Source organism: Canis lupus, chromosome 2 (assembly GCF_003254725.2).
Source record: "Canis lupus dingo isolate Sandy chromosome 2, ASM325472v2, whole genome shotgun sequence".
NCBI lineage: Eukaryota > Metazoa > Chordata > Mammalia > Carnivora > Canidae > Canis > Canis lupus.
Window position 1 is genome coordinate 65,973,503 of NC_064244.1, and position 26,242 is coordinate 65,999,744.

General features: G+C 35.6%; 1 protein-coding gene across 5 annotated transcripts in view; it reads right to left on the reverse strand.

The window, feature by feature from the left end:
• PHKB (phosphorylase kinase regulatory subunit beta) overlaps nucleotides 1-26,242 on the reverse strand; it is a 215,074-nt gene that overhangs the window by 185,749 nt on the left and 3,083 nt on the right. The window lies entirely within an intron of this gene.

Consider the following 26,242-nt stretch of genomic DNA (forward strand, 5'->3'; position numbering starts at 1 on the left):
TAAGGATATTAAATCCAGTTGATGTTTCATATGTTGACCTTATGAATACCAATCACTCAATTAGCTATTTCATTTTCCTTTTTTATTTATAGTCTAGTAGAATACCTTGTCATAATGTTCCATGAATTTGTATGATTTCTGTGAGGTCAGAGCTATATTCCAATAATTCCAATCTTTAAAAAGTTTTTGGAACTCCTCTCTATATAGAAAAAAAATGCATTCAGAAGTGGCACAAGTTGTTAAATTTTGTCAAGAATGGTTGTTTCATTCACTGTTTTAATTCTAGTGCCAACAGTGCTTGGCATACAGTAAGTACTCAAATATTTATTGAACAAATGAAATTAATATCTTCTGATATCTAAAATTTGCCAAAATTTACTCATAATTAGCTGCAATGAATAAGATGATTCATTAGGACAGATGAAATTAAGACTACTAATTAATAACCTAAGTTGTGACAATAAAGTAATTTAACTTGTTCTACTCTACTCATATCCTATTCTGTGCTCATAAAGGTGGATCTAAATGAAATCATAAAATGATATGATTAAAAAATGATTTGATCACAAGAGTAAATATATATAGCCTTACAAGTGGGTCACTTTCTAAAAGATAATGCTAATCTGGACACATAAGATTTCTCCAAAGAAACCCAGATTCATTATTTCATACTTATACTACAAGTAAAAATTATAAATTCCAAACATCTAAGACTTAAATGATAAAGTTTTAGTTCAATATTAATTGAATTATAGAGGGGGGCTAAAAGAACTTCACTCTACACCATTCCTAATCTTTACAAGAAATATTTAACTTTATTAACATCTTCTGCTATTATAGTGATAAAAACATGTCACAAGTTATTATATACAAGTCTGAAAGAAATGATACTTTCAAAGTCATTCAGCACTTTGAAAAGTGGAACTGAACCATTTCCCTTTATCATTTAAATTTTGATGAAGCCTGGTCTGTATCTCTAGTCTTGGTAAAGTTCAGAAATGCATTTAATATGAATGTCATCACTACTAATTAAAAATTGTCCTGATAATACTTTGTACAATAGGCATGAATAGAGTAAGTCTTGAATGTTAATAATAAAAAAAAACAACAACACTATAAACTATGAATTAGCAAAGTAAGTTTACCACGGTTAACAAAAACATACTACCAGAATAAAACTGGAAATACTACTAAAAACTAGTATACAGTTTGTAGATAATGAAAGCTAGTTAATTTTCTCATCAAAATGCAGTGAAGTTAAAAAAAAAAAAAAAAAAAAATGGGGCAGCCGGGTTGGCTCAACGGTTTAGTGCCGCCTTTAGCCCAGGGCCTGATCCTGGAGACCGGGGATCGAGTCCCACATCGGGCTCCTTGCATGGAGCCTGCTTCTCCCTCTGCCTGTGTCTCTGCCTCTCTCTCTCTCTCTCTCATGAATAAATAAATAAAATATTTTTTAAAAAATGCAGTGAAGTTTAGATCACTAAGTCAAACAGGGCAGAGACGGCACTGCCATTTCTTATGCTATACCCTCAGACTTTGGTGGTCTGCTTCAAGCCTGTCCTATGGGTCTTTGTCAATGAACTGCCTTCTGTTAAGATCCACCTGCAGGGGCACCTGGGTGGCTCAGTGGTTGAGTGTCTGCCTTTGGCTCAGGGCATGATCCTAGCCTGCTTCTCCCTCTGCCAATGTCTCTGCCTCTCTGTCTCTCATGAATGAATAAAATCGTTAAAAAAAAAAAAAAAAAAAGATCCACCTGCAATAAAATCATTAACTGACCAAACTTTCTTTTATGGAATCCAAGCCATATCTTTTAGAAGGCAACTTTCACTCATTAGAGAATAAAGTTAAATCCCAAAGTTCAAATAAAAGAGAAGTCTCTCTGCTCTCCGCCACTTCTCCTTCTCAAATCCCCAAAGTGTAAGGAAACTTGTGAATGGAGAATGTTTTAATATCTAAGAGGCTGTCTAAAGAACATGGGTTTTGAAAACAGAGAGATCCAGACTACAATCACAGCTATATCACTGCAACTTTTAGGACTTGGACTCTCTCTGAGCTAGGTCTTCTTATCTGTGATGTGAGAAGAATTATATAACCTCCCACAGTTATTTTGAGATTTAAAGGAAATATTCTGAATAAAGCAACTAGCACAGTGTATATTAAATACCAATTATCTTTCCTTTCCCATCCTTAAACTTTATGAATCTTCTCCAGCACTTAACATAGGATTGGTCACAAAAGAAGAAATCAAGGAATGCTTGATTAACTGGCTTTGTCAGTTTAGTATCTTGACTGATGCAAGGATGGATGCTCCACAGAGTGATTTTAAATCAGCAATTTACATAACCAGTAACTTTTAAGAAATAGCAAAAAAAAAAAAAAAAAAAAACCAACTGAGTGGAATCTGAACTGTGATATTAAAGTACCCCTGGGTTGCTATGCATTTTTTAGTGCCTATGTGCAGGAGCCATAAGAAACCAAGATTATTACTTTATCTAACCAGAGGAAAAAGTATTACTTAGGGTGTAAGAGGGAGAAATACTCCACTGAAATAAGACCCTTTGCTACACAGGAGTGATGCTAACAAATCTTTAATAAAATTTTATAACCAAAATGAATAATTATTTCTGAAGCATGACTATTCAGAGCTAATCTTAACTTCACTCATAAATCACTACCAACCTCCAAGTCTGATCAAAGCCAATTGTCAAATGCCCCAGGAAAGCATACTCTCTGCAGAGAGACAAAGCAAACTTAAGACCCTTGGAAGTGAAATCAAATCTCTCAGTAAGAAGTGTAGGATGAGTGGGGTGCCTGGGTGGCTCAGCAGGTTAAATGTCTAATTCCTGATTTCAGCTCAGGTCGTGACCTCAGGGTTCTGAGATCTAGCCCCACACAGGGCCCTGCATTCACTAGGGAGGCTACTTGAGGATTTCTTTCCCTCACCCAGAAGTATGAGTATTAGGCTGCTGTATCCATGCAATAATGAAAATATTAATAAGTAAATTAATCTTTATAATACATATGTTTAACATTATAGAACTAGAATACCAGAACAGGCATTCCTTAAGTTCTAAGTATATTCATTCAGCAATACACTTTTCAAACCATCTACTTTGGCTTAAAATTTTTCATGTCTATTCTAAGTGTAGCTTAACTTTACCATATGTTTTATGGACTGTTAGTTTTTTATGTAATACAAAACTGAAAGAGTATAACTCTGGGTGAACACTAAGACTATTAAAATTTTGCTGTACTTTAATTTGCATTATGATTTAGTTATAAGGATTTTATTGTAGCAAAAAATTGAAATGAAAACTGGAGTCATGACAATGGATATTTAAGGTATTCAGCTTATACTATTGCAAATGAAACTAAACTACTACTGTAACATGAAACCATAATGGAAATCAGCCCTGAAGTTGATGGGTTTTGTAGTTAATTTGAAGACTGCCTGCTGTTTCCTCTCCTCTTCAAACAAAATTATATTCTATTATTTGAAGCACCTACCCTCGTTTTTATGTTCATTCTTTAAGACTGTTGAATATTATCTTAAAAGGATGCCTAGGAAAAAAATTCTAAAGTCAGTGTTAACGGACATCATTCTGCTTTAAATGATAAGCTCTGTGAGATATGAAAAAAGCCAAGTCCTCCCCACTTCCCACCCCTGCCTGCAAAATGACCACCACCATGAGGGACCTCCACAAAGATCTTAAAACAATCATCACTACAGTTTCTCAAAGAAATACGTGGGGAAAATAAACTGGACTGTGGGGGAAAAAAATTCAGCTTTACTTCCAGTGCTGACCAATCATGTCTCTCATTTCCATTCAATTGGCTAGGCAACTCTCTAAAAATGGAGGGGTTCATTGCATCCTAAACAGAGCTGTCTATTGAAATGGAAACTACATGGTCCTCAGGACACAGAAGGATCACGAAATATAATTACTGAAATCAAATGGCAAAGAGACTATAAGGAAAAGTGAGTAACAGTCATTTTCAATAACATCTGTTGGAAAATTTAACTTATGTTCTTAATGTACAGCAATAGCCTCAAAATGGGAGCCCTGAACTGGCAATTCAAATGCCCCAACTCAGCTGAATAAAAGGATGTGCTCCAGGTAATTCCAGGCAAAAGTCAGAGCCTGGAGCAGGCCACAAAACTGGTAAAGGCCGAGAGCTATATTAGTGAAAGAAAGCTGCAGAAACAAGCCAGAGTCACATATAGGAACTATGGAGTTGTGCCTAATGGGAATCAGAGATGCTGATAATGACATATTCATCTAAAGACTAAGTTCAAAATTGGGAATATAAGGATGCTTAATTCAGAGCCCAAAATCTAGAGTCTACAATGCAAGGCCAAGAAGAGATGAAGATGTAATAAAGACCTGCTACCCAATAAGCATGGTACTTAGTAGACTTTTGCTCTTTAAATGGTAATCCAACTACCAGCAACAGGATCTCACCTGGGAACTTGCTAGAACTGCAGACTTTCAGTCCCCATCTCAGACCTGCTGAATTAGAGTCTCCATTTTAAGGAGATCCAAGAGTCTACAGAGATAATAACTCCATCTTGCAAAACACAAGATAGGGGAGGAAAAGAGAGGGAAGAATAGGGGATCAAAATCAACTAGCAGCTTTGTTATCTTAGGAAAATCCAATTCTACAACACCTAGGAGGTTAAGACTACGATCCAATTAAAACAGTTTAATATCAAGATAATGTCTTACTCGCTGAGTTGTGCTTCAAGATCTTCAATCACTGTAATAACCAATCCAAAGCTATCATGTCATCAATTCTGCCCAATCACAACCAGTTCCCCATCTTCTAAGATCTGCCTGAAAAGCACTCAGCTTAGGTTCTGAAACCCTAAAAATATTCTCCCTTGACTACACTGAAGTTAATGAGCAAGATATATATTTTTTTAAATATTTTATTTATTTATTCGTGAGAGAGAGAAAGAGAGAGAGAGGCAGAGACACAGGGAGAGAGAAGCAGGCTCCTCACAGGGAGCCCAACACAGGACTCGATCCTGGGACCAGGATCATGCCCTGAGCCAAAGGTAGACACTCAACTGCTGAACCACCCAGGCGTCCCAATCTCTAGTCTTGAGATATATTTTTTAAAAGATTTATTCATTTGAAGGAGTGAGCATGCGCACATATGCACAAGCAGGGGCGAGGGGCAGAGGAAGTGGGAGAAGCAGACTCCTCACTGAGCATGGAGCCCAATGTGGGGTTTGATCTCAGGACCCTGGGATCATGACCCAACCAAAAGGTAGACGCTTAACCAACTGTGTCATCCAGGCACCCCAAGACATAACATTTAGAAGCAGAAAGGAATATGAAAAGTATCTAGTCTAAGCCCCTTATTTTATGGAAGAAACTTACAATTTGCTCAAGAATACAGAGCTAGTTAAGAGGAGAACTTACCCCAGAAACAAGAACTTCTGAAAACCTCCTCAGAGGTCTGATTTTTTTTTTTTACATTAATTATTTTCACCTCTATGTCCTGAAGAAGGACGTTGCTTAATGTTAATATAACTTACCAGTATACCCAAACACCATGCTTAATGTGAGCTATCAATAGGCAACATGCCAGACTAAATATAAATACAATAAATCCACTTCCAACCCAAAGAGATCAAAAAGGTAAAGAATAATATAATCTCATTATTACTAGCATCATAAGAAAGCAGTTAACATTGGGATGCCTGGATGGCTCAGTGGTTGAGCATCTGCTTTTGGCTCACATCATGATCCCGGAGTCCTGGGATGAGTCCCACATCAGGCTCCCTGAGGGATCCTGCTTCTCCCTCTGCCTATGTCTCTGCCTCTCTCTGTGTACCTCTCATGAACAAATAAATAAATAAAACCTTAAAAAAACAAACAGTTAACATTATTAGGGCATTTATCATGTGCAATGTACTGTGTTAAGAACCTTACATGCATGGTTTCATTCAATCCTCACAACCCTATTATGTAGGTAGTATTATTATTTCCATTTTACAGATACTGAGGTTAAGTAACTTTTCAAATGTCACACTGTTAATAAGTGGAAGAGCCAGGACTGGTGTTTTTCCTTGTTTATTTCAGGTAAAACAAAACAAGATGAGTATATACTTATTAATGTCTTCTCTTAAAAATTTCATTTCTAATTATGAAAATAACACATGTTCACAGCAATATAGAACCTGCTTCCAAGTAACATTTTTTTTTTTAATTCTGTGGTTCTTTGCTTTTTTTTTTTTTTAAGATTTTATTTATTTATTCATGAGACACAGAGAGAGAGAGAGAGAGAGAGAGAAGCAGACACACAGGCAGAGAGAGGAGCAGGCTCCATGCAGGAAGCCCGACGTGGGACTTGATCCTGGTCCCCCAGGATCACCCCCTGGACTGAAGCGGCGCTAAACCGCTGAGCTACCGGGGCTGCCCCCAAGTAACATTTATTTATTTATTTATTTGTTTGTTTATTTATTTATTTATTTTAGTTTTTTTTTTTTTTAAGAGATCTTATTTATTCATGATAGACACAGAGAGAGAGAGGCAGAGACACAGGCAGAGGGAGAAGCAGGCTCCATATTGGGAGCCTGACGTGGGACTCGATCCCAGGACTCCAGGATCACGCCCTGGGCCGAAGGCAGGCGCTAAACCGCGGAGCCACCCAGGGATTCCCCCCCCAAGTAACATTTAAATGAGAAATATTGCTTTAACGTTTTTCCACCAAGGCACTAAGCTATTTTCCAAGCAATTCTAGTGTTGATCACTCACTGCACTCTGTGCATGTTAGCCATGGAAATGATCTGTTTCAGACATTATACCTAACACACCTGTCCTTTACCTAGATTTCATTTCCCTTTACTTCTATTAGTTCAAGACATCTGCTGTACATAAGAATAAAAAGCGCTGTCTTCTATAAGTTACATACATAACAATGGATAGGCTTGATTTGAAGAAATCTACCATGAAAGGAGATTTTTCTCTAGTGTATTATTAGAAATAATTTTATATCATTTTTTATTCTGAAAAATTTTGTACTTATTCTCAATAGCAATGTTTAGGAAGCCAATTTCTTCTCATTTCATTTAAAAGAGTGTCATTTAAAAAAAAATACAGGGGTATCATTTTATTGTCCTTCATTTTCACATTCCTGAAATTTAGATGCCACTGTTCAAATTTTTTTTGGTATCTTGGGTAAAGATATTATGATAGACAAGGCCTATTAAACAGCATTGACTTTCTCTATGTGTGAAAAAATAGACATGCTACTAATAACTGATATTTTGAAAACAATATAGATAAAAAAATCTATATGATTTCTTACATTTTCCCTTCTGAGAAAGCAAAATTCAGTACAGAGATTGCTCAAGTTTTTTAGGCATGGGACAAAGGCAGTTAGAGCCAGACAGGATTGGCCCTGGAGATGCTGTCCACAAGTGAAGAGAACAATCAAGAGTGCCCAACTCATGAAGATACTACACTCTAAGATTATATTTTGCTTCACTTACTAGATTTCTTTTTTGAATTTGAACTTTGAATCTTTTTGGATTTGACCGTAAGGAAAATCTATTTAGTATGAAAATGTATTATTCAAAAACAGCTAGAAAATCAAGTCATCAAATTCTATTTACCAAGCATAAAAGCGAAATGATTAGACAACATAGAGCACTGACAAGTTTATTCTGTACTCAAACTGAACTAATTCTTTCCAGTATGATTCATTCAAGTTTAAGTCCCCAGCTCCAAGGCTTTATCAGGGGCTACTGATACAAAATACAACCAATTCAGTCTGACCTAAAACGATTCATAACCCAGAAAATAGATGGGTATGTAATTATGGCAATTCAGGGACATAAGAGCTAAAAGAAGCATGCATAAAGTGCCAAAGTACAAGCTGCACAATTCAGTGAAAACTGAGATGCAGAGAAGAGTGTAATCAGAAAATATGTAAAGATAATAATCACTGGAACCAAATAAAAGATTATAGGAGTATATCAAGTTTATAGAGAAAGACTGCTGAAAACAGGAAGAACCTCACTATAAAGGTGCATAAGCAAGAAAGAAAGTGTCCCATATGGGAGTTGCAGATTAACAGCACTACAAAAGAGAATGCAAGATGGAGAGGAGAGTGGAAAGGTATCTAGAAATCTAACAGTGGAGAATACTAAACAATAGGTTCTAGGTTTGCATTTTATCTTTTGGATAATGGAGAGCTGCTGCGGGGGGGGTAGGGAGGCGGTTAAGCAAGGGCATTATATAATCAAAACTTTAAAAATATAACTCTTAAAAATAAATAAATAAATAAATAAATAAAAATATAACTCTTTTGGCACTGTGAAGGACTGCATAAGTGGTGAGTCCTTGGAACGGGTCTATTGGTTAAAAGTCCATTTTAACCAATGTTTTGGTTAAAATATTCATTCTAGAGCCTTCAATTAAGATAGTGACAGCAAGAAGGCAGAGGGGAGGAAAAATTCAAGAAATATTTAACACATAAAATAAAAAGACTATGGAAAAGCTTAAATTTGATACAGGTGTTAGGTAAAATATCAATACTGTATAGTTTAATACACAGTAGAAGGAGTCCAGTGATAATTCCTAATCCCTAAATGGTTTTTATTCCTTCAAATTATGGTAATTAACTTTACATTCTGCTAGGATTTTTTTATCCTTGTAGTTATTGTGCAAATGATTATTATCAAAGCTACAAGCCTATTGAGAATTGGGATTAAGTGGGTATAACAAATGAACTGAGCTTCATTATGTACTTCCATGAAAACAAGATAACACAACCAAACACAAGGATCTCTGAACTGACAAAAACAATGACAGAAACTGATAGATTCCACATTGCAAGGGGCAAGGGGGTGGGGTGGGGTGAGGACTAAAAGATGGCAGCACAGAAGGATCCTGAACTCACTTCCAATCATGGACATACCAAATCTATAACTGCATACGGAATAATTTTCCCCAAAACTAGCTGAGAAGCCCCCCCCCCCAAAAAAAAAAAAAAAGAATAAAAGGTCCACATCAAGGTAGATGGAAAAGGCAGAGACATGGTCTCACCAAAAACCTCACCCACAGTGCAGTGACCCCAAATCAGAAGGGATCTCAAACATACAAAGCTTCTCCTGAGTAGTGAAGCATTTGTGTCTCACATCAGGACCTCAACCCTGAGGACCTGCATCAGAGATATAAGTTCTCCAAATTGCTTTGAAAACCAATAAAGTTTATGTCCAGGAGACTCAAAGGGCTGCAGGGAAATGAGATTCCAGTCAGAAGGAGTCCCTCAGACTCAATCACCCTATGACTCAGAACAAAATCAAGTTTGAAAAATGCCTACACTATGTGTGGAGATTTGCTAATCTTAGTATGTGATGAAGGAGTGGGGCCCATTGAGACTCTCGGGATAGAGACAATGGTGGGAAGCTCTTTCAACACTCCCACTTTACCTTGCTAGTGCCAGTGCTACCAAGTCCCATTCTTAAGCTCTCCCTCTATCTCCCTAGAGCTGAAGGACCTACACAGTAACAGCATTCTCCCAGTGTCCCAATCACCTTGGGCAGCATGCCCCTCCCCCTGAAGTCTACACCTCCCTTTCTAAAGTGAGCAGGTGTGCCCTGACCATGTATTCTCACACTGCCTTGCTAAAGCTGGCAAGTATGTGCTGGCCCTTCATCTCTTGTTCCCTTGCTACAATTCACAGGAGCCACCCTAGCCCTGCACTTTTGTGCTGTCTCACTACAGTTGGAAGTTGCATCACAGCCCTGGAAGATTCTGCTACCTTGCCAAAGGCAGCAAACACACACAGTCCACATAGGGGATGCCCCTAGATCACTTGGCTCTGGAGGCCAAGGAGACTTGCATTTCTGGGCCTCATGGGACCAAAACGATTGGAAACATAATTCTTATCAGCCTATCACCCAAAGGGCACTGCACAGACAGCTGACTGAAACACATCCCAGGTGTTTCTGTGAAAAGGGCCTATTTACTGGTCTTGGAGCTTAAGCCTGAGGGAAAAGTGTCAGGTTTCCCACACTTATAGAGACTATGGAAGTGATCCCAGGAGGCACAGACTGGGGAAAACTATTTTTGCTTACTCCCTTAGCTTCACTACAGCTTACTGACACCTACCAGAAAGGAGCTCAGACATTTGTCTGGGGCCCCAATTTTTGCAAGTGTTGCCCAGAGACACCTCCAGATGTCCAGGACAGGAAGCTACCAAGGTTTATAACTGCATTCCCACAAGACTATATATATTTGAATGCTTTAAAGGTTGCTGCCTGAAGGTCTGGCACCCATTCAGCCTAAACCTAGGTGCTGACTGAGATCCCTCCCTTTGGAATACTGACAGGTCTTGACAGTCCTCAACAACTGGGACCAGTCAAGAATAAATCAAACTGCTTAGACGATCACAAAGGATTGAGTGACAACTAAGAGCTGGGGCAAGGTTGAACCATAAGGTTCCTCTCCTACATGAGGCAACTAGGCCAAGACTGGGAGAGGTAGCTGCTTATCTAATACATAGAAACAAACAGAATCAATAAAATGAGAGAATAAAAGAGTATGTTCCAAACAAAACAAAATGAAACCTCTGAAAAAAACCTTAATGAAGCAAAGATAGGTAATTAATCTAACAAAGAGTGCATAGTAATTATCATAAAGCTGAACTCGAGGCAAGAATGCACGTATATAGAGAGAACTTAAACAGACAGGGAATATTAAAAGTACCAAATAAGAAGAAAGAAAAAGAGAGATAAAGAGAGGGGTCGGGGGAGGGGAGGTGGAGGAGAGAAAAAAAATACCCAACAAAAGCCACAAAACCAAAAAATATAATAAATGAATTAAAAAACACACTAGAGGGATTCAAATCAGACTAGATAAACTAGAAGAAAGGATCAGTGAGATAAAAGACAGGCACTGGAATTCACCAAAAAAAAGCAGAAAAAAAATTATTTTAAAAAGTACAGACAGCTTAAGGGACCTATGGGACAACATCAAATGTAATAATATTATTATAGAAGTGCCAGAAAGAGAAGCAGGAAAATGACTAAAAACTTAAAGAAATAACGGCAAAAAAACTTACCTAACCTAGAGAAATAAACAGACATCACGCTCCAGGAAGCCTAGAGAGCTGCAATTAAGATGAACCCAAAGAGAACCACACCAAAACACATTATAATTAAAATGTCAAAAATTAAAGATAGAGAATCTTAAATGAACCTGGCTGAATCAGTCAATAAAGCACACTAACTCTTGATCTTAGGGTTGAGTCCCACAGTGGGTGTAGAGATTACTTAAAAATAAAATCTTTGAGGCACCTAGGTGGCTTAGTCAGTTAAGAATCTGCCTTCAGTTCAGGTAATGATATCAGAGTCCCAGAATCAAGCCTCATATCAGGTTCCCTGCTCAGTGGGGTGGACTCTGCTTCTCCTGCTGCCCCTCACCCCACTTGTGTTTTCTCTTTCTTGCTCTCTCTCAAATAAATAAAATCTTTAAAGAAAAAAAGAATTTTAGATAACATCTTTAAGCAAACTATAGAGACTTCTGACATACAATGCAACACCCAGAAGATTGTCAACAGAAACACTATAAGCCAGAAAGGGGTGGCTGGAAGGAAGAAATTTGCAATGAAAACTACTCTATCTGGCAAGCTTAACATTCAGAATTCAAAGAGAAATAAAAAAAGTATTCTAGACAAGCAAAAGCTAAAGGAGTTCATCACTACTAAACTGACCTTACAAGCAATGTTAAAGAGACTACCTTAAACTTAAAAGAAAGGGCACTAATTAGGAACAAGAAAACATGAAAGTAAAAAACTTATTGGTAAATATTTAAAAATGGTAAAAAATAATGGGTTAATCATTTATAAAGCTAGTATGAATGTTAAAAGTCAAAAGTAGTAAAAATGACAATAACTACAATAATTAGGAAATATACAAAACAAAAAGATGTAAAATGTGACATCAAAATTATTAAAAAGTATGAGGGGAGTACATACGTAGTTTTAGAATGCATTTAAACATAACTTGCTATTACTCCAAAATATTGTTATATATACAGGATATTGTATATGAGCCTAATAGTCAACACAAAATTTAAAAACTATGGTAAATATATAAAACAATGAGAAGGGAATATAAACATAACACTAAAGAAAAATATCATACCACAAATGAAAAAAGCAAGAGAAGAAGGAAACTACAAAAGAAGAAGAAAGGAACTACAAAACAGCCAGAAAACAATTAACACAATGGCATTTAGTACATATCTATCAATAATTGCTTTAAATATTAATGGCCGGGATCCCTGGGTGGCTCAGCGGTTGAGCATCTGCCTTCAGGCAGGGCCTGATCCTGGAGACCCAGGATGGAGTCCCACATCGGGCTCCCTGCATGGAGCCTGCTTCTTCCTCTGCCCCTCTCTCTGTCACTCTCTCTCTCTGCCTCTCATGACTAAATAAATAAAATCTTAAACAAACAAACAAACAAATAAATATCAATGGCCTAAATATGTCAATCAAAAGACACAGATGTGACTGAATGGGTAAAAAAACAATCTTTTTTTATGCTGTTTTTATGCATAAACAATCATCTTTATGCTGTGTACAACAGACTAACCTCAGATATAAGGATACAAGACCAGAAGTGAAGGAATGGAAAAAGATATTTCATGAAAATGAAAACAAAGATGAGGTAGTTATACTTATATCTGAAAAAAATACAGTAAGAATGTAATAATAGACAAAGATGCACATTATATAATAAAAAGGGTCACTGTAACAAAAGGATAAAACTTTTGTAATTATTTATGCAATCAACACAGGAATACCTAAAAATATAAAACAGATATTATCACACTCAAGTGAAAAAAATTGATAGCAATACAATATCAAAGAATATTAATACTCCATTTACATCAATGGATAGATCCTCCAGATAAAAAAACAATAAGAAAACACTGGCTTTAAATGACACATTAGACCAGATGGACTTAATGGCTATATACAGAACATTCCATTCAAAAGCAGCAGAATAAACATTCTTCTCAAGGGCACATGTGTCCCATGGAACATTCTCTAGGCTAGATTATATGTTAGGCCACAATACGAGTCTCAATAAATTTAAGAAGACTGAAATAATATCAAGCATCTCTTATAAACATAATGACATCAAACTACAATAACATAACAAGAAGAAAACTGGAAAAATCACAAATACGTGAATAATAAACAACATGCTATTCAACAACAAAGGGGTCAACACAGAAAGAATGAATCAAAAATTACCTTGAAACAAATGAAAATGGGAATACAACATACCAAAGTCAATGAGGTAGCAAAAGTAGTTTTAAATAAGAAGTTCAGTAGCAAAAGTAGTTTTAAATAAGAAGTTCATAATGTAGGGCAGCCCAGGTGGCTCAGCGGTTTAGCACCACCTTCAGCTCAGGGCCTGATCCTGGAGACCTGGGATCAAGTCCCATGTAAGGCTCCCTGCATGGAGCCTGCTTCTCCCTCTGCCTGTGTCTCTGCCTCTCTCTCTCTCTCTCTCTCTGTGTCTCCCATGAATAAAAAAATAAAATAAAATCTTTAAAAAAAAAAAGTTCATAATGATTAAGGCTTGCCTCAAAAAAAAAAAGAAAAAGAAAAATCTCAAATAAACACTCTAACTTTAAACCTAAAGGAATTAGAAAAAGAAGAATAAACAAAACCAAAAGTTAGTAGAAGGGAGCCCATAATAAAGATAAGACTTTAAATAAATAAAATAAAGGTTTTAAAAGAAAATAGAAAACATGAATGAAACTAAGTGGTTTCTTTCAAAAAAATAAAATTAACAAACCTTTAGCTAGACCCACTAAGGAAAAACAGGGGGCTCAAATAAATCAGAAAAATACAAAAGAATCCTAAGAGCCTACTATGACCAATTTCATGCCAACAAATTAGACAAGCTAGAAGAAACAGATAAATTCCTAGAAACACAATCTTCAAGTGATTGAATCACTAATCAAAATCCTCCCAAAGAAAAATGTCCAGGACCAGATGGCTTCATAGGTAAATCCTATCAAACATTTAAGAAGAGTTAATATCTCTTCTTCCTAAACCATTCCAAAAAATTGAAGATGAGGGAAAGCATCAAAATTCATTCTATGAAGTAAGCATTACCCTAATATCAAAACCAAAGACACAACAAAAAAAGAAGAAAACTATAGGCCAATATTTCCAAAGAACAAAGATACAAAATCCTCAACAAAATATTAACAAAGCACCTCAACAACAAAGTCATTCACCACAATCAAATGAATACCAGAACAGTTTGATATTCACAAATCAATCAGCGCGATACATCACATTAATAAGAGGAAGGATAAACATCAGATGATCATATCAACAGATGCAGAAAAAGCATTTTACAAATTCAATACCCATTTATGATAAAAACTTAATAAAATGGATATAGAGGAAATGTACTTCAAAATAATAAAGGTCCATTTGATGAGCCCACAGCCAACATCATATTCAATTGTGAAAAGCTAAAACCTCCTCCTGTAAGACCAGAATAAAACAAAGATACCCAGTCTTGGCACTTTTTTTTTTTTTTTAAATTTATGATAGTCACACACAGAGAGAGAGAAAGAGGCAGAGACACAGGCAGAGGGAGAAGCAGGCTCCATGCACCGGGAGCCCGACGTGGGATTTGATCCTAGGTCTCCAGGATCGCACCCTGGGCCAAAGGCAGGTGCTAAACCGCTGCGCCACCCAGGGATCCCCAGTCTTGGCACTTTAATTCAACATAGTATTAGAAGTCTTAACCAGAGCAATTAAGCAATTAAAAGAAATAAGAGGAAACTAAACTGGAAAAGAAGTAAAACTGTCATTATCTGTGGATGACATGATTTTATACACTAAAACCCTGAAGACATCACCAAAAACTATCGTAAGATTCATATCCTAAAATCAGTTGTGTTTTCATACCTAATAATGAGTTAGAAAAAGAAATTAAGAAAACAATGCCATTTACAGTTGCATCAAAAAGGAGAAAATGCCTACAAATAATTTAACTGAGGAGGTGAAAGATGTGAACACTATAAAAACTACAAGACATTAAATGAAAGAAATCAAAGAAGACACAAATAAGTGGAAAGATATTCTGTGCTCATGAGAAGAATATTTTAAAATATCCATATTACCTAAAGTAATCTACAGATTCAATACAATCCCTATAAAAATTCCAATGACATTTTTCACAAAAAAGAAAAAAACAATCCTATAATTTGTATAGTAACACAAAAAAAAAACATAAATAGAAAATACAATCTTCAAAAAGAACAATGAAACTAGATGTATCATGATCTCTGATTGCAAACTATATTACAAAGTTATAGTAATCAAAACAGTATTGTATTTTCATAAGAAAAGAAACACAGATCAATGGAACAGAATAGAGAGCCCGAAATAAAATCATACATATATGGTCAATTAATTTATGACAAGAGAGCCAAAACTACACAATGGGAAAAGGGCAGTCTCTTCAATAAATGGTGTTGGGACACCTGGACAGCCACATGTTTAAATAAAACAAAGAAAGGAAGAAACAAATAAACTAAACTATCTTATACTATATACAAAAATTAGCTCAAAAGGGATTAAAGACTTGAATTTAAGACCTGAAAACATGAAATTCCTAGAAGAAAAGACAGGCAATAAGCCTGACATAAGTCACAATGACAATATTTTGAATCGGACTCTGAAAGCAAAAGCAACAAAGAAGAAACAAATAAGTGGAACTACAACAGACTAAAAAGCTTCTGTACAGCAAAGGAGATCAAATGAAAAGGAAACCTGCTCAGTGAAAGAAAATATTTGCAAATAATATCCAATAAAGGGTTAGTATCTAGAATGCATAAAGAACTCCTACAATTCAACACCAAAAAAACCAATCCAATTAAAAAAATGGGCAGAGGATCTGTATACACATTTTTCCAAAGAAGACATCCACATGGCTAACAGACACATGAAAAGATGCTCAATATCACTAATTATCAGGGAAATGCAAATCAAAACTATAATGAGATATCATCTCACATATATTAAAATAACTATTATTGAAAAGGCAAGACAAAACAAGTGTTAGCGAGGATGTTGAGAAGAGGAAACACTTGTGCACTGTTGATGGGAATTAAATTGGTTCAGGTACTGTAGAAAACAGTATGCAGATTCCTCGAAAATAAAAAAAAGAACTATCATATGATCCAGCAATTCCACTTCTGGATATTAATCCAAAGAAAACAAAAACACTAATTTAAAAAGATAAATGTATTGCCATGTGCACTGGAGAATTATTTATAAGAACCAAGATCTAGAAACAACCTAAGAGTTCATCACGGATGAATGCATAAATTGTGGTACACACACACACACACACAACGGAGATGTATTATTCAAAGGAGTTGTACTTGTATGGAGTTTTTAATTCAGTCATAAAAAAAGGATGAAATCTTGCCTTTTGCAACAACACGGTTGGACCTTGAGGGTATTATGCTTAGTGAAATGTCAAACAAAGACAAATACTGTATGATTTCACTTGTATGTGGAATCTAAAAAACAAACGAAAAAACGAAAAGTCATAGATACAGAGAACAGGTCAGTGGTTGCCAAAGGGGAGAAGGAGTATGGGGGTAAGCAAAATGGGTGAAGATAAAAACATCCTACAACAAAAGAGTCATGGTGGTGTATTACACAGCATGGTGACTCTGGTCAATACTGTATTTGTATTTGAGAGTTGCTAAGAGAATAAATCTAGAAATCCCAGTAACAAAAAAAAAAATTTGTAATTTTCTATGGTAACGAATGATAACTTATTGTGGTGATAAATTGGCAGCGTATACAAATACTTAATCATTATGTTATACACCTGAAACTAAGATGTTATATATCAATTATACCACAATAAAATAAATACTAATAAGAAGAGTCCATCAAGCAAAGATAATCACTCAGAAATATGTAAATTAAGAAAATAAGCTCTTGATATAAAGAATTATATAAATATATTAAATATTACAAATATTTAACATGAAAACTTCATTGTCATCAGTAGCCCATTTAAAAGAAACACAATTGAACAGAAAAACTCTCATCCTAGCAGAAATGTATCAACTGAAATGATTAATACACTCTACCAAAGAATAGCATAATACCAAATAAATTATGTTTAGAGAACATTTTTAAATAATTATTTTTAAATAAGTTATGTTTTAAAATGTATTTAGAAGTATGAAAGTTGAAGTCTAAAAGGTCACCTAGTAAGGCATGGCTTTATTTCCTATGCCACATCATGAACAAAGCCTCATTGATGTTTACTACATTTTCTCTAGAGCTCCAGATTTCTTAGTATGAATTTCCAGATGAAGTTACCTAACCAAATCTATAATACCAACCTAGTCAAAAACTATTGAGTGCTGGGGCACCTGGGTGGCTCAGCTAGTTAGGCCTCTGACTCTTGTTTTCTCAGTACACACACACACACACACACACACACACACACAACAAGCCTATTTACATTATCACTATGAACTATTTTGGTCCTTCCTCTCTCCTCCTCCTCCTTCTGTGTCAAGTCCATAAAAGAACATATAAGTAAAAAAAAAAAAAAAAGAACATTTAAGTATGTGATTCTTTGGAATTGGATTGTGTGGTCAATGGAAACCAATGTTTTAAATTCTCTGGAAACATGGGTCATGGATACTATATTTAAATAAATTTTGGAGTCATCAGGTGGCTGGATTCTTCCACCAATATTTTCACCCCTACCTGTTCTCTAAAATAAACAAACAAAAAAAATAATAAAATAAAATAAACAAATAAATAAATAAAATTTTGGGGAAAAAAATGAAAAACAAAACAGAACAACAAAAAACAAAAACCCAACAGTGCTGCCGACCTTGAAATCACTTGGCCATAGGATGTTCTATTGTTCAAATCTTACTAGATAAAATGTTTTTACTTAAGGAGAGAGGACATGGTAATACAACCTACATTAAGATAGCAAGGTCTGTGGTCAAATTATACCCACACATACTCTCTCATTCACACACAAGAGTTACTTGAGACATGCCAAAATTTCCATTATCATATGATCAGTAAATGCTTATATCAAAATATTTAAAATAAAAGATCACAGTAGGTTTAGAGGTTTATTCCTTAATCGTTAATTTCTGAAGAATTAACTCTGTACAACTGCCATTTGGTTACAGATGCAAATTCATGAAAGAATATATTTAGAAGAAAGAAAAAAAAAGATGAGACTGAAATCACTATAAATTAGAAACTGTTAAAAGTTCAGATGTAAATTTCAAAAACTAACAAACATCTGCCCATAAAGCTGAAAACTTCACAGAAAAAAACAGTACACTGATTAAAGCCACAGCAAGCCAAGGTCATGTTTATGGCAAACTGATTTTTTATAACTAGAAGAAATTATCAGATATTTATGACCAAGCTTAAAATTAATTGAACCACATAAAGAAAAAGAATTCAAATACACAAAAAATTCTTCACTGGTTCACCTCCAAAGCGAAGATAGAAATGTAACAGAAAATAACAAGTTAAGCACATGATACGAGTATGTTCAAAATATATCAGAAACGTATGCGATAAAATACTGTCCAAAGCTCAACTGTCCAAACCCAAACCCTGGGCTTGTCCTTGTCAGATTACCTGCACAGCTTTAGCAATAAGACTCAGTCTGTTACCAAATAACAACATCATGGCTGTTCATCTCCATGAGTAAGATCTATATATTTGCAAAAATTTAGTCCTGAGCTATAAGACTTGAATCTTAAAAGCCAAAAAGGCAGGCCATGGATATGGTGTGAGGTTACAGATTTATTATTGCTTATTAGCAAATACAACAATAAGCTTTTAAAATTTTTATGTAACAAGTTAAAAACTAATGCTGTATATTTGAAAGACAACCAAGAACACGAGACATATATCAGAACCTATAAAAATGGCCAATTTCAATTATACACATAAGAAGATTCACACTGGTTTCTGGAAATCACCATTCATCTATAAAAAGCAACTTCCTCAAGAAATTCGTGAAATATGAACTGCAAGAGAAGAAAGCTATGAAATCAAAAAATTAAAAATGAATAATTGGCTTTAAAGGATGAAGGTGTAGTCATATCATTGTTGGTAAAAAGTAACTAATAAAATCTATAAGAAAAAAAGGAAGAAAATAGAAAATAGGAACAAGTTTTTTCATCTTTTAAAAACTACTTCTAACCAATGCAGCCAAATCCTAATGTGACAAAAATGAGAACAAGTATGAATTTATTAAAAACACATCACAGAAAACTATAATGAACGATCAAAAAGCATTTACTAATTTTTCAAAACCAGGTTTATATCAACAGTTACAATTTCTGTTTTCTACCTAGAGATTTAAAACTAAACCTCCCTCAAAATCTTAAAAGACATATTCTATTATGTGTTTACTAGTAAAAATAAAATATTTATATCTGTCACAAACCCAGTATCTATTAACAGGTAAATCAAATGCTATATGCATTTTTCAGTCTGAACCAAGAAAAGATACAGCAGAACCTAGCAAAATTTTGCAGATTATTTTTCAGAAATAGAATGGCCAATCTGTCATTTTAAAATACGGACAAAGATTATAATGACATAAGAATAAGATTTATAAGAATTTACTATATATATGTATATGTGTGTATATATATACACACACACACAGGAAATCTTCTGTTGAATTCTAAAAGTCTGTTGAGTCAAAAATTATGTGATAAATGGTAAATGGATTCTAATGCATAATCAAGGTGATCACATTTTCTTTTTTTTTTTTTAAGATTTTATTTATTTTTTCATGAGAGACACACAGAGAGAGGCAGAGACACAGGCAGAGGAAGAAGCAGGCTCCATGCAGGGAGCCTGATGTGGGACTTGATCCCGGGTCTTCAAGATTATGCCCTGGGCTGAAGGCGGCGCTAAACCACTGAGCCACCAGAGCTGCCCTAGGTGATCACATTTTCTGAATCTGGACTGATGACAGAGCCAATATCTGCCCTTTCATAGACATTCATCACCCAACATGGACTGAGTGACCTACATGTCTGGCATTGTACCCTGTGTTCCTGTGTTAAGTGTCAGAAACAGACATATAACACATGGTGTCTGCCATCAGCTACTCCCTGTCTTCTCCCACTCTCCAAACTATTTTTCACTTAGTAGCCAGAGGATCTTCATAAAATGTTACTTGGTCTTATCACTGTATTACCTCAAATTTTCAATAGCTTTCCCTCTCATTTACAATAAAACCAAAGTATCTTCAAGGCTTCCAATGGCCAGCCCATCTCAGTCATCTTCTCTCTCCTATTCCTGTCATTCACAATGCTTTGTTCTTTGGCCTTTTCAATGCTCCTCCAATGTCCAGCTCTATCTATCCAGGATCATAGCCTAGAACCCTCTTCACCCTAAATTTTCATTTGATTTCTACTTCCTCCTTTGGTTCAAATGTTACTTCCAGAGAAGATTTCACTAAAGTCCCACACTAATGCTGCAAGAGATGGGGAGCTGATGAGTGGTATTAAGTAAAAAAATAACAGGTCAGTTTTTGTTTTAGAAAAATCATCCAGATAGGAGCTTGTAGAACGTTGCTTGCTGGAGGTGGTATGAGGGCAGATGAGGGCTTAGGCAGCAAAGTTAAGTAGGAAATAGTCCAAGAGAGAGATAGAGATTCTATGTATACAAGAGCACTAAAGTCACCTTTAGCTCTACATAAAATTTCATTAGGCTATGAGCTCTCCAAAACCAGTATTATATATTACAAACTTCCTATGACATTAGAGAACCCCATAAACATTAGTTAATCTGAAATGAGTGAGAGAAGAGCTGTGAACATAACCAAGATACAAACAATAATCACTGCCATTCATTTGTGGAACACTTAGGCATTATACATAATGAAGAAGAGGAAGGCAGCAGTGGTTAGCAGTAGTTCTGCCAGAGTCTGTATCACAGCTTCATGACTTTATGTGAATTTACTTCTTTTTTTTTTTTTTTCAAGAGAGAAGTAATAGTACCTACGGCAAAGAATTGCTGTGAGATTTAAATGAAAAGCACTGAAAACAACACTGCTTTTCACATAGTGAATACTTAATAAAAATTAACTACTAAATTAGTCACTGCTGTCATCAACATTATAATCTTTATTGTTCTTATATTAGTACCACTACTACAACCACCAGGTACTTCACAGGCATTATTTTACCTTCACAAAATAACTTAGGAAGGAAATACTATTATCTCTACTACCCAATGAGGGAAAGTAGATAAAAAAACAATTCAAATAGTTTATAAGTATCATACTGGAATCTGAGCATAGTAGTATGAGTCTAAAGTCTGTATAGTAAACACATGATGACAGTCTTTCAAAAGGGGCAGGAGGGACTCAGGTGTGATAAGTGATACAATTTTTTAAACAATATGATTTACTGAACATATATTATGCTCCAAGACCTCTTCTAGGCTCTAGGGATACAGGAGAGGACAAAACAGATGAGATCTCTTCTCTCATATGTGACAGGCAAGAGAAAAATATCAAATAGTGAGAAGTATACTACAGAGCATTAGAATTAAGAGTGATGTGTCTTGGGGCCATTGAGATTGGATAGACAGAAAAGGATACTTAAGTTTAAGATGAGAACCTAAAAGACAACCAAAAGGGACAAGCACACACTACCAAACACCAGGATACAGAGCTTTCTAGGCAGAGGAACTAGCTATCACAGGAAGCCTAAGTGAAACAAAATTGAGTCTTAAGCAACCAAAACAAGTCAGCATAGCTGAAGAGCAATGGGTGAGGAATGGAGTGTTCCATGAGAAGATTACAGAGATAGGCAACAGCCAAGTGCCTTGGGTCACCCAAGGGAAGGGACTGTGGATTTTATGCTTAAAGATAATAAATGATCACAGGAAAGTGACATGATCTGACTTATATGTTTAAAAGAATCTTCTCACTGCTGGGTGGAGAACAGATTGTACTCAGGCAAGAACGTGAGTTCTTTCCAGGCTATCTCAGTAGTTTAGATCAGAGATGAAAGTGGCTTAATCTAAAGAGGCAGGAGTACAGATGGAGAAAAATAGAAAGATTTTGGTATACATTTTTGGAGATGGAGTAGAAAGGATTTACAAATGAACTGAATAAAAAAAGATGAAGAAAAATGGAATAACCTCTGTATCTTTAGCTTGAACAGCTGGAAGAATAATGGTTTAGTTTACTGAGATGAAGAAGATTAAGGAGGTGCATATTTGGGGTAGGAACAGGAGTTAGATATAAGAGTTCGGTTTTGGCCAGGTTTCATTTGAGATGCCCATCATACACCCATTTGGAAATGTTTAGTAGGCACCTGGATCAGAATTAGGAATTGTGAAAGTTCCTCCTATCCTTTCTCTTGCCTCACAGACGACTGAAGATAAAGAAAACATGAAGAGGAAAACAGATTTTGGGATGCCCAATGTGAGTATTCTGTAACAATCTGAAACAGTGAGAATAAGACATTGTACTCTTCATGAAACTATTTCACTTATAGAATCTAAAGCATCATGTCTGCTGAGGATAATGATAGAAAAAGAAAGCAAGCTTTAAGGTCAATGAGATTCATGCCAGGAGAGTTAAGCCACATCATATGGCCTCTATTTCTTAAATCTTTTAAGATTATAGGGCGGGACCTCCTAAGAAAAGATCAGAGCTCCCAGCAGGATACACTTTACAAGTGTTTCTGAAAATTCCATCCTACTTGAAGGGAACCCATTGCATACCCTATAGAAGATAAAAATAACCTCTAACTGTACATAAAATAATGACTGCTCTCCCTACTCTCTGACAGGAGTTTCCATGGAAACTGTAATAAAGAATTTCTTTAGACTTCTGATTATTGACAAAAATGAAATGGAATTGGAATCAAATGAGAACTAGATAATGGGTAATCAAATTTAAGCTAATTGCGTTTTAGTATGACAAGTTTTCTTAATCAAATGGCTACCTAGATCATAGATATCAAAATAAGAGAGATAAGCAACCTTATCTGTTTTTGCAGAAGTCCTATTCTTAAATACCTTATCAGCAATATTGTAAAAGACCATGTTAGGAAAGATAAGAACTAAAATTTATTGGGCAGCTACTAAACATCAAGTGTTTTGTGTGTAACACCTTATTTAATTCTCATAATAATCCTTCCAGGTAGGTTTTATTACCCTTATTTTTATAGAAAAAGAAGCCAATTCTCAGGTATTACCTGAGGTATTACCTGTACTCCCTACACAGTGCAGAGCCTGACACAGGACTTGATCCCAGGACCTTATAATCATGACCTGAGCCCAAATCAAGAGCCAGGCACCAGATGTAAAGTAACTTGTTCAAGATCAAACAGTAAAGAACAAAGCCAGGATAAGATTTAGGTTTAGTTGAATACAAAATGTATACTTTTCTTAGGCTTTTAAAAGGGGCTCACAGTGGCCTAAGAGCCCAGGTATGTGATCTCGTAAAACCACAAGAAACTTTTTGATTAATTGTTAAATTAGGCTGAAGACAGGGCTATCAAATAATGGCTAAAAAAGAAGGGTGTCAGATATGTAAAATAAAGAGTTGAGTTATGCCCAGAATATATAATAAAATTTTACCAAGTACTGATATGCTTATAAAATGAAATTTAAAAAGGAAATTAATCAAAGAACCTAAAAAGACATCAGGAAAAAATGCAAGTCTTAAGCTGATAAACTCACTTAGATGGTGATAAGCTTAGGGAGCTAAGATAGAGATACTTCATTTTAGGAAAGAGTAACTTCTAAAACTATTATCTAAGAATAAAACTAAAAATACCAAGACATTTCTTATCTCATTGCAAAATGCTATAACAATTACCACAAATAATTCAACCGCAATACCACCGTGACTGCTATTGCTGACTAGCTCTGTTAACCTAACATATTGCATAACTGTACTAGTCACATGAAAAATGGAGGCAATATGAGGTACTGAATGCTACACTCCTTTCCTAATTCCATACCTTATTTTGCTGGTGGAGTTTGCCTATAAATTCATGGTCTTGTACATTTTACTCCAAGGTTCTTTAAAGAAAAACTGGGACCTCCAGGTATCTCTTTGGATTTAAGTAGTGGAAACCAAATAAATCATATTCAACCACAGCACATATAGACACATTAGCAGTCAGAGCACAACTTAAGCATGCACACACAGAAATGCAGGGCACACAACAAATTCAGCATAGGGTAGAACAAAGACAAAATAGTAGAAATAAATTCAGGAGAAATAAAGAGGGTTAACAATGCATAAAACAATCTAGGTACATTGGACGTTAATTTCCCAAAATCAAGGTAGTCATTAAAGGTACAATCAAGGTTTTCATTTTTTGTAACATTGGATGGTGTCTAGCCAAAAGCACCAGGGAAAAGCTCAGGTGTCAACCAAGGACATGCTTTAAAATAATTGTTAAATAAAATTATTCCTTTTTCTTAGGATTGATTGATTTTAGAGAGAGTGAGAGTGAGAGAGAGAGAAAGCAAGCAAATGAACAGGGGAGGGGCAGCGGGAGAGAGAATCCTCAAGCACACTCCCTACAGAGTGCAGAGCCTGACACAGGACTTGATCCCAGGACCCCAAAATCATGACCTGAGCCCAAATCAAAAGCCAGGCACTCAACTGACTGAGCCACCCAGGCACCCCTGAAATTATTCCTTAAAACACTCTCGTACAATGATAATGTCCAAAGAATGACACAAAGGAGAAAACAAATCATTTCCAATGCAGTATTTCTCAATTAGTAAATAAATTATAAATGCAAATCACTCTGAGTATTTTTAAACAGATAAAAGATTTAAGGAGTTTTTAAAGTCATTATTAAGTTTTGGTTAGAAGAGCCCCCCCCCCCCCAAAAAAAAGTGTAAATGTTGAAAATAAGTCACAAGGAATTGGTTCCTGAAGACTCTTTAAAACTGTGAGGTTTGGTATATTTCTATTTTGTTTCTTGGGGCATTTTATTTCAATTTAACATAGCACTGGAAATGTTTCTTGTATATGCCTTCAGACACTCTATATAATGTTAAAAACACTCTACATAATGTTAAGTCCTTATGTCTTGAAATTTTCAGGACTATTGATGCATAAAAGCGTATCTTTAGTATTCTCTTTCCGCATAACTGCTGAATGACTTTACTAGTGCTGGAAACCCACCAAGCCCTTATTATTAGGAAAGCCAAGATGGAAAACAGAGCCGAGTGCTTAAATTACAGAAAACACAGTCCAAAGATACATGTCTTCTTGTTCTCTTAGTTCAAAGATTAAATTAGAAATCAATTGTAATATCATATAGTATATACTATTTTGTTATTTAGCAGATGACAACTGAAGACAAGGATCATTTTCATTCCTTAATAAGAGCTTTCTTATCTGTGATTTTTGCTTAAGCTCCTTCCTATTTCAAGATTGAGGAAGAATCCTCAATCTTGCCAATATAGGATTTAAAGTCTAAATGGAAATAAAGGGAGAATCACTGTCAGGGCTTGGGCTGCCTCATCACACATTTACCTATTAATGAGCCTTGAGGTTGAATATTCTGCTTAAGCCATTTTTGAGACAAAAAGCAGCCTCTTGCCAACAGGTTTCTCCCAGAGTGTTCATACAATGAACAGGTTTTAAAAGGCCAAGATGGGTAACTACCTACAGGAAAAAGCTGTAAAGTGTTTAGTCTTCATTCTACCTCTATGGCCACTAAACAAAGGCCTTTTCTTCTTCTGTAAAGGAAGAATGATTACATCCAAAGACCTGAATTCCTAATGAAATACAAAGGTGGTCTCTCTTAGATGCATGAACTTCCTTGAAAATGTCTTCCAAATCCTGGGCACTCATCAGGGAAGCAATCAGCTTTCATCCAGCTTGCAAAGGGTCTCAACGTGACAGTCTAAGAGCTACTGTGCCAATGTCTCCTCTAGCCCTTATACTAGGATGCCTGAGGTGGAAGGCAAAGCACACAGCCTTGAAACATAATAGTCTAAGATTTGGGGCAAGATGCTTTACCTTTGTGAGCTTCCTGTCTATAAAACTGTATATAAAAATACCTACTTCACAGGAGCACCTGGATGGCTCAGTCAGTTAAGTGTCTGACTCTTGATCTCAGCTCAGGTCATGATCTCAGGCTCATGAGATTGA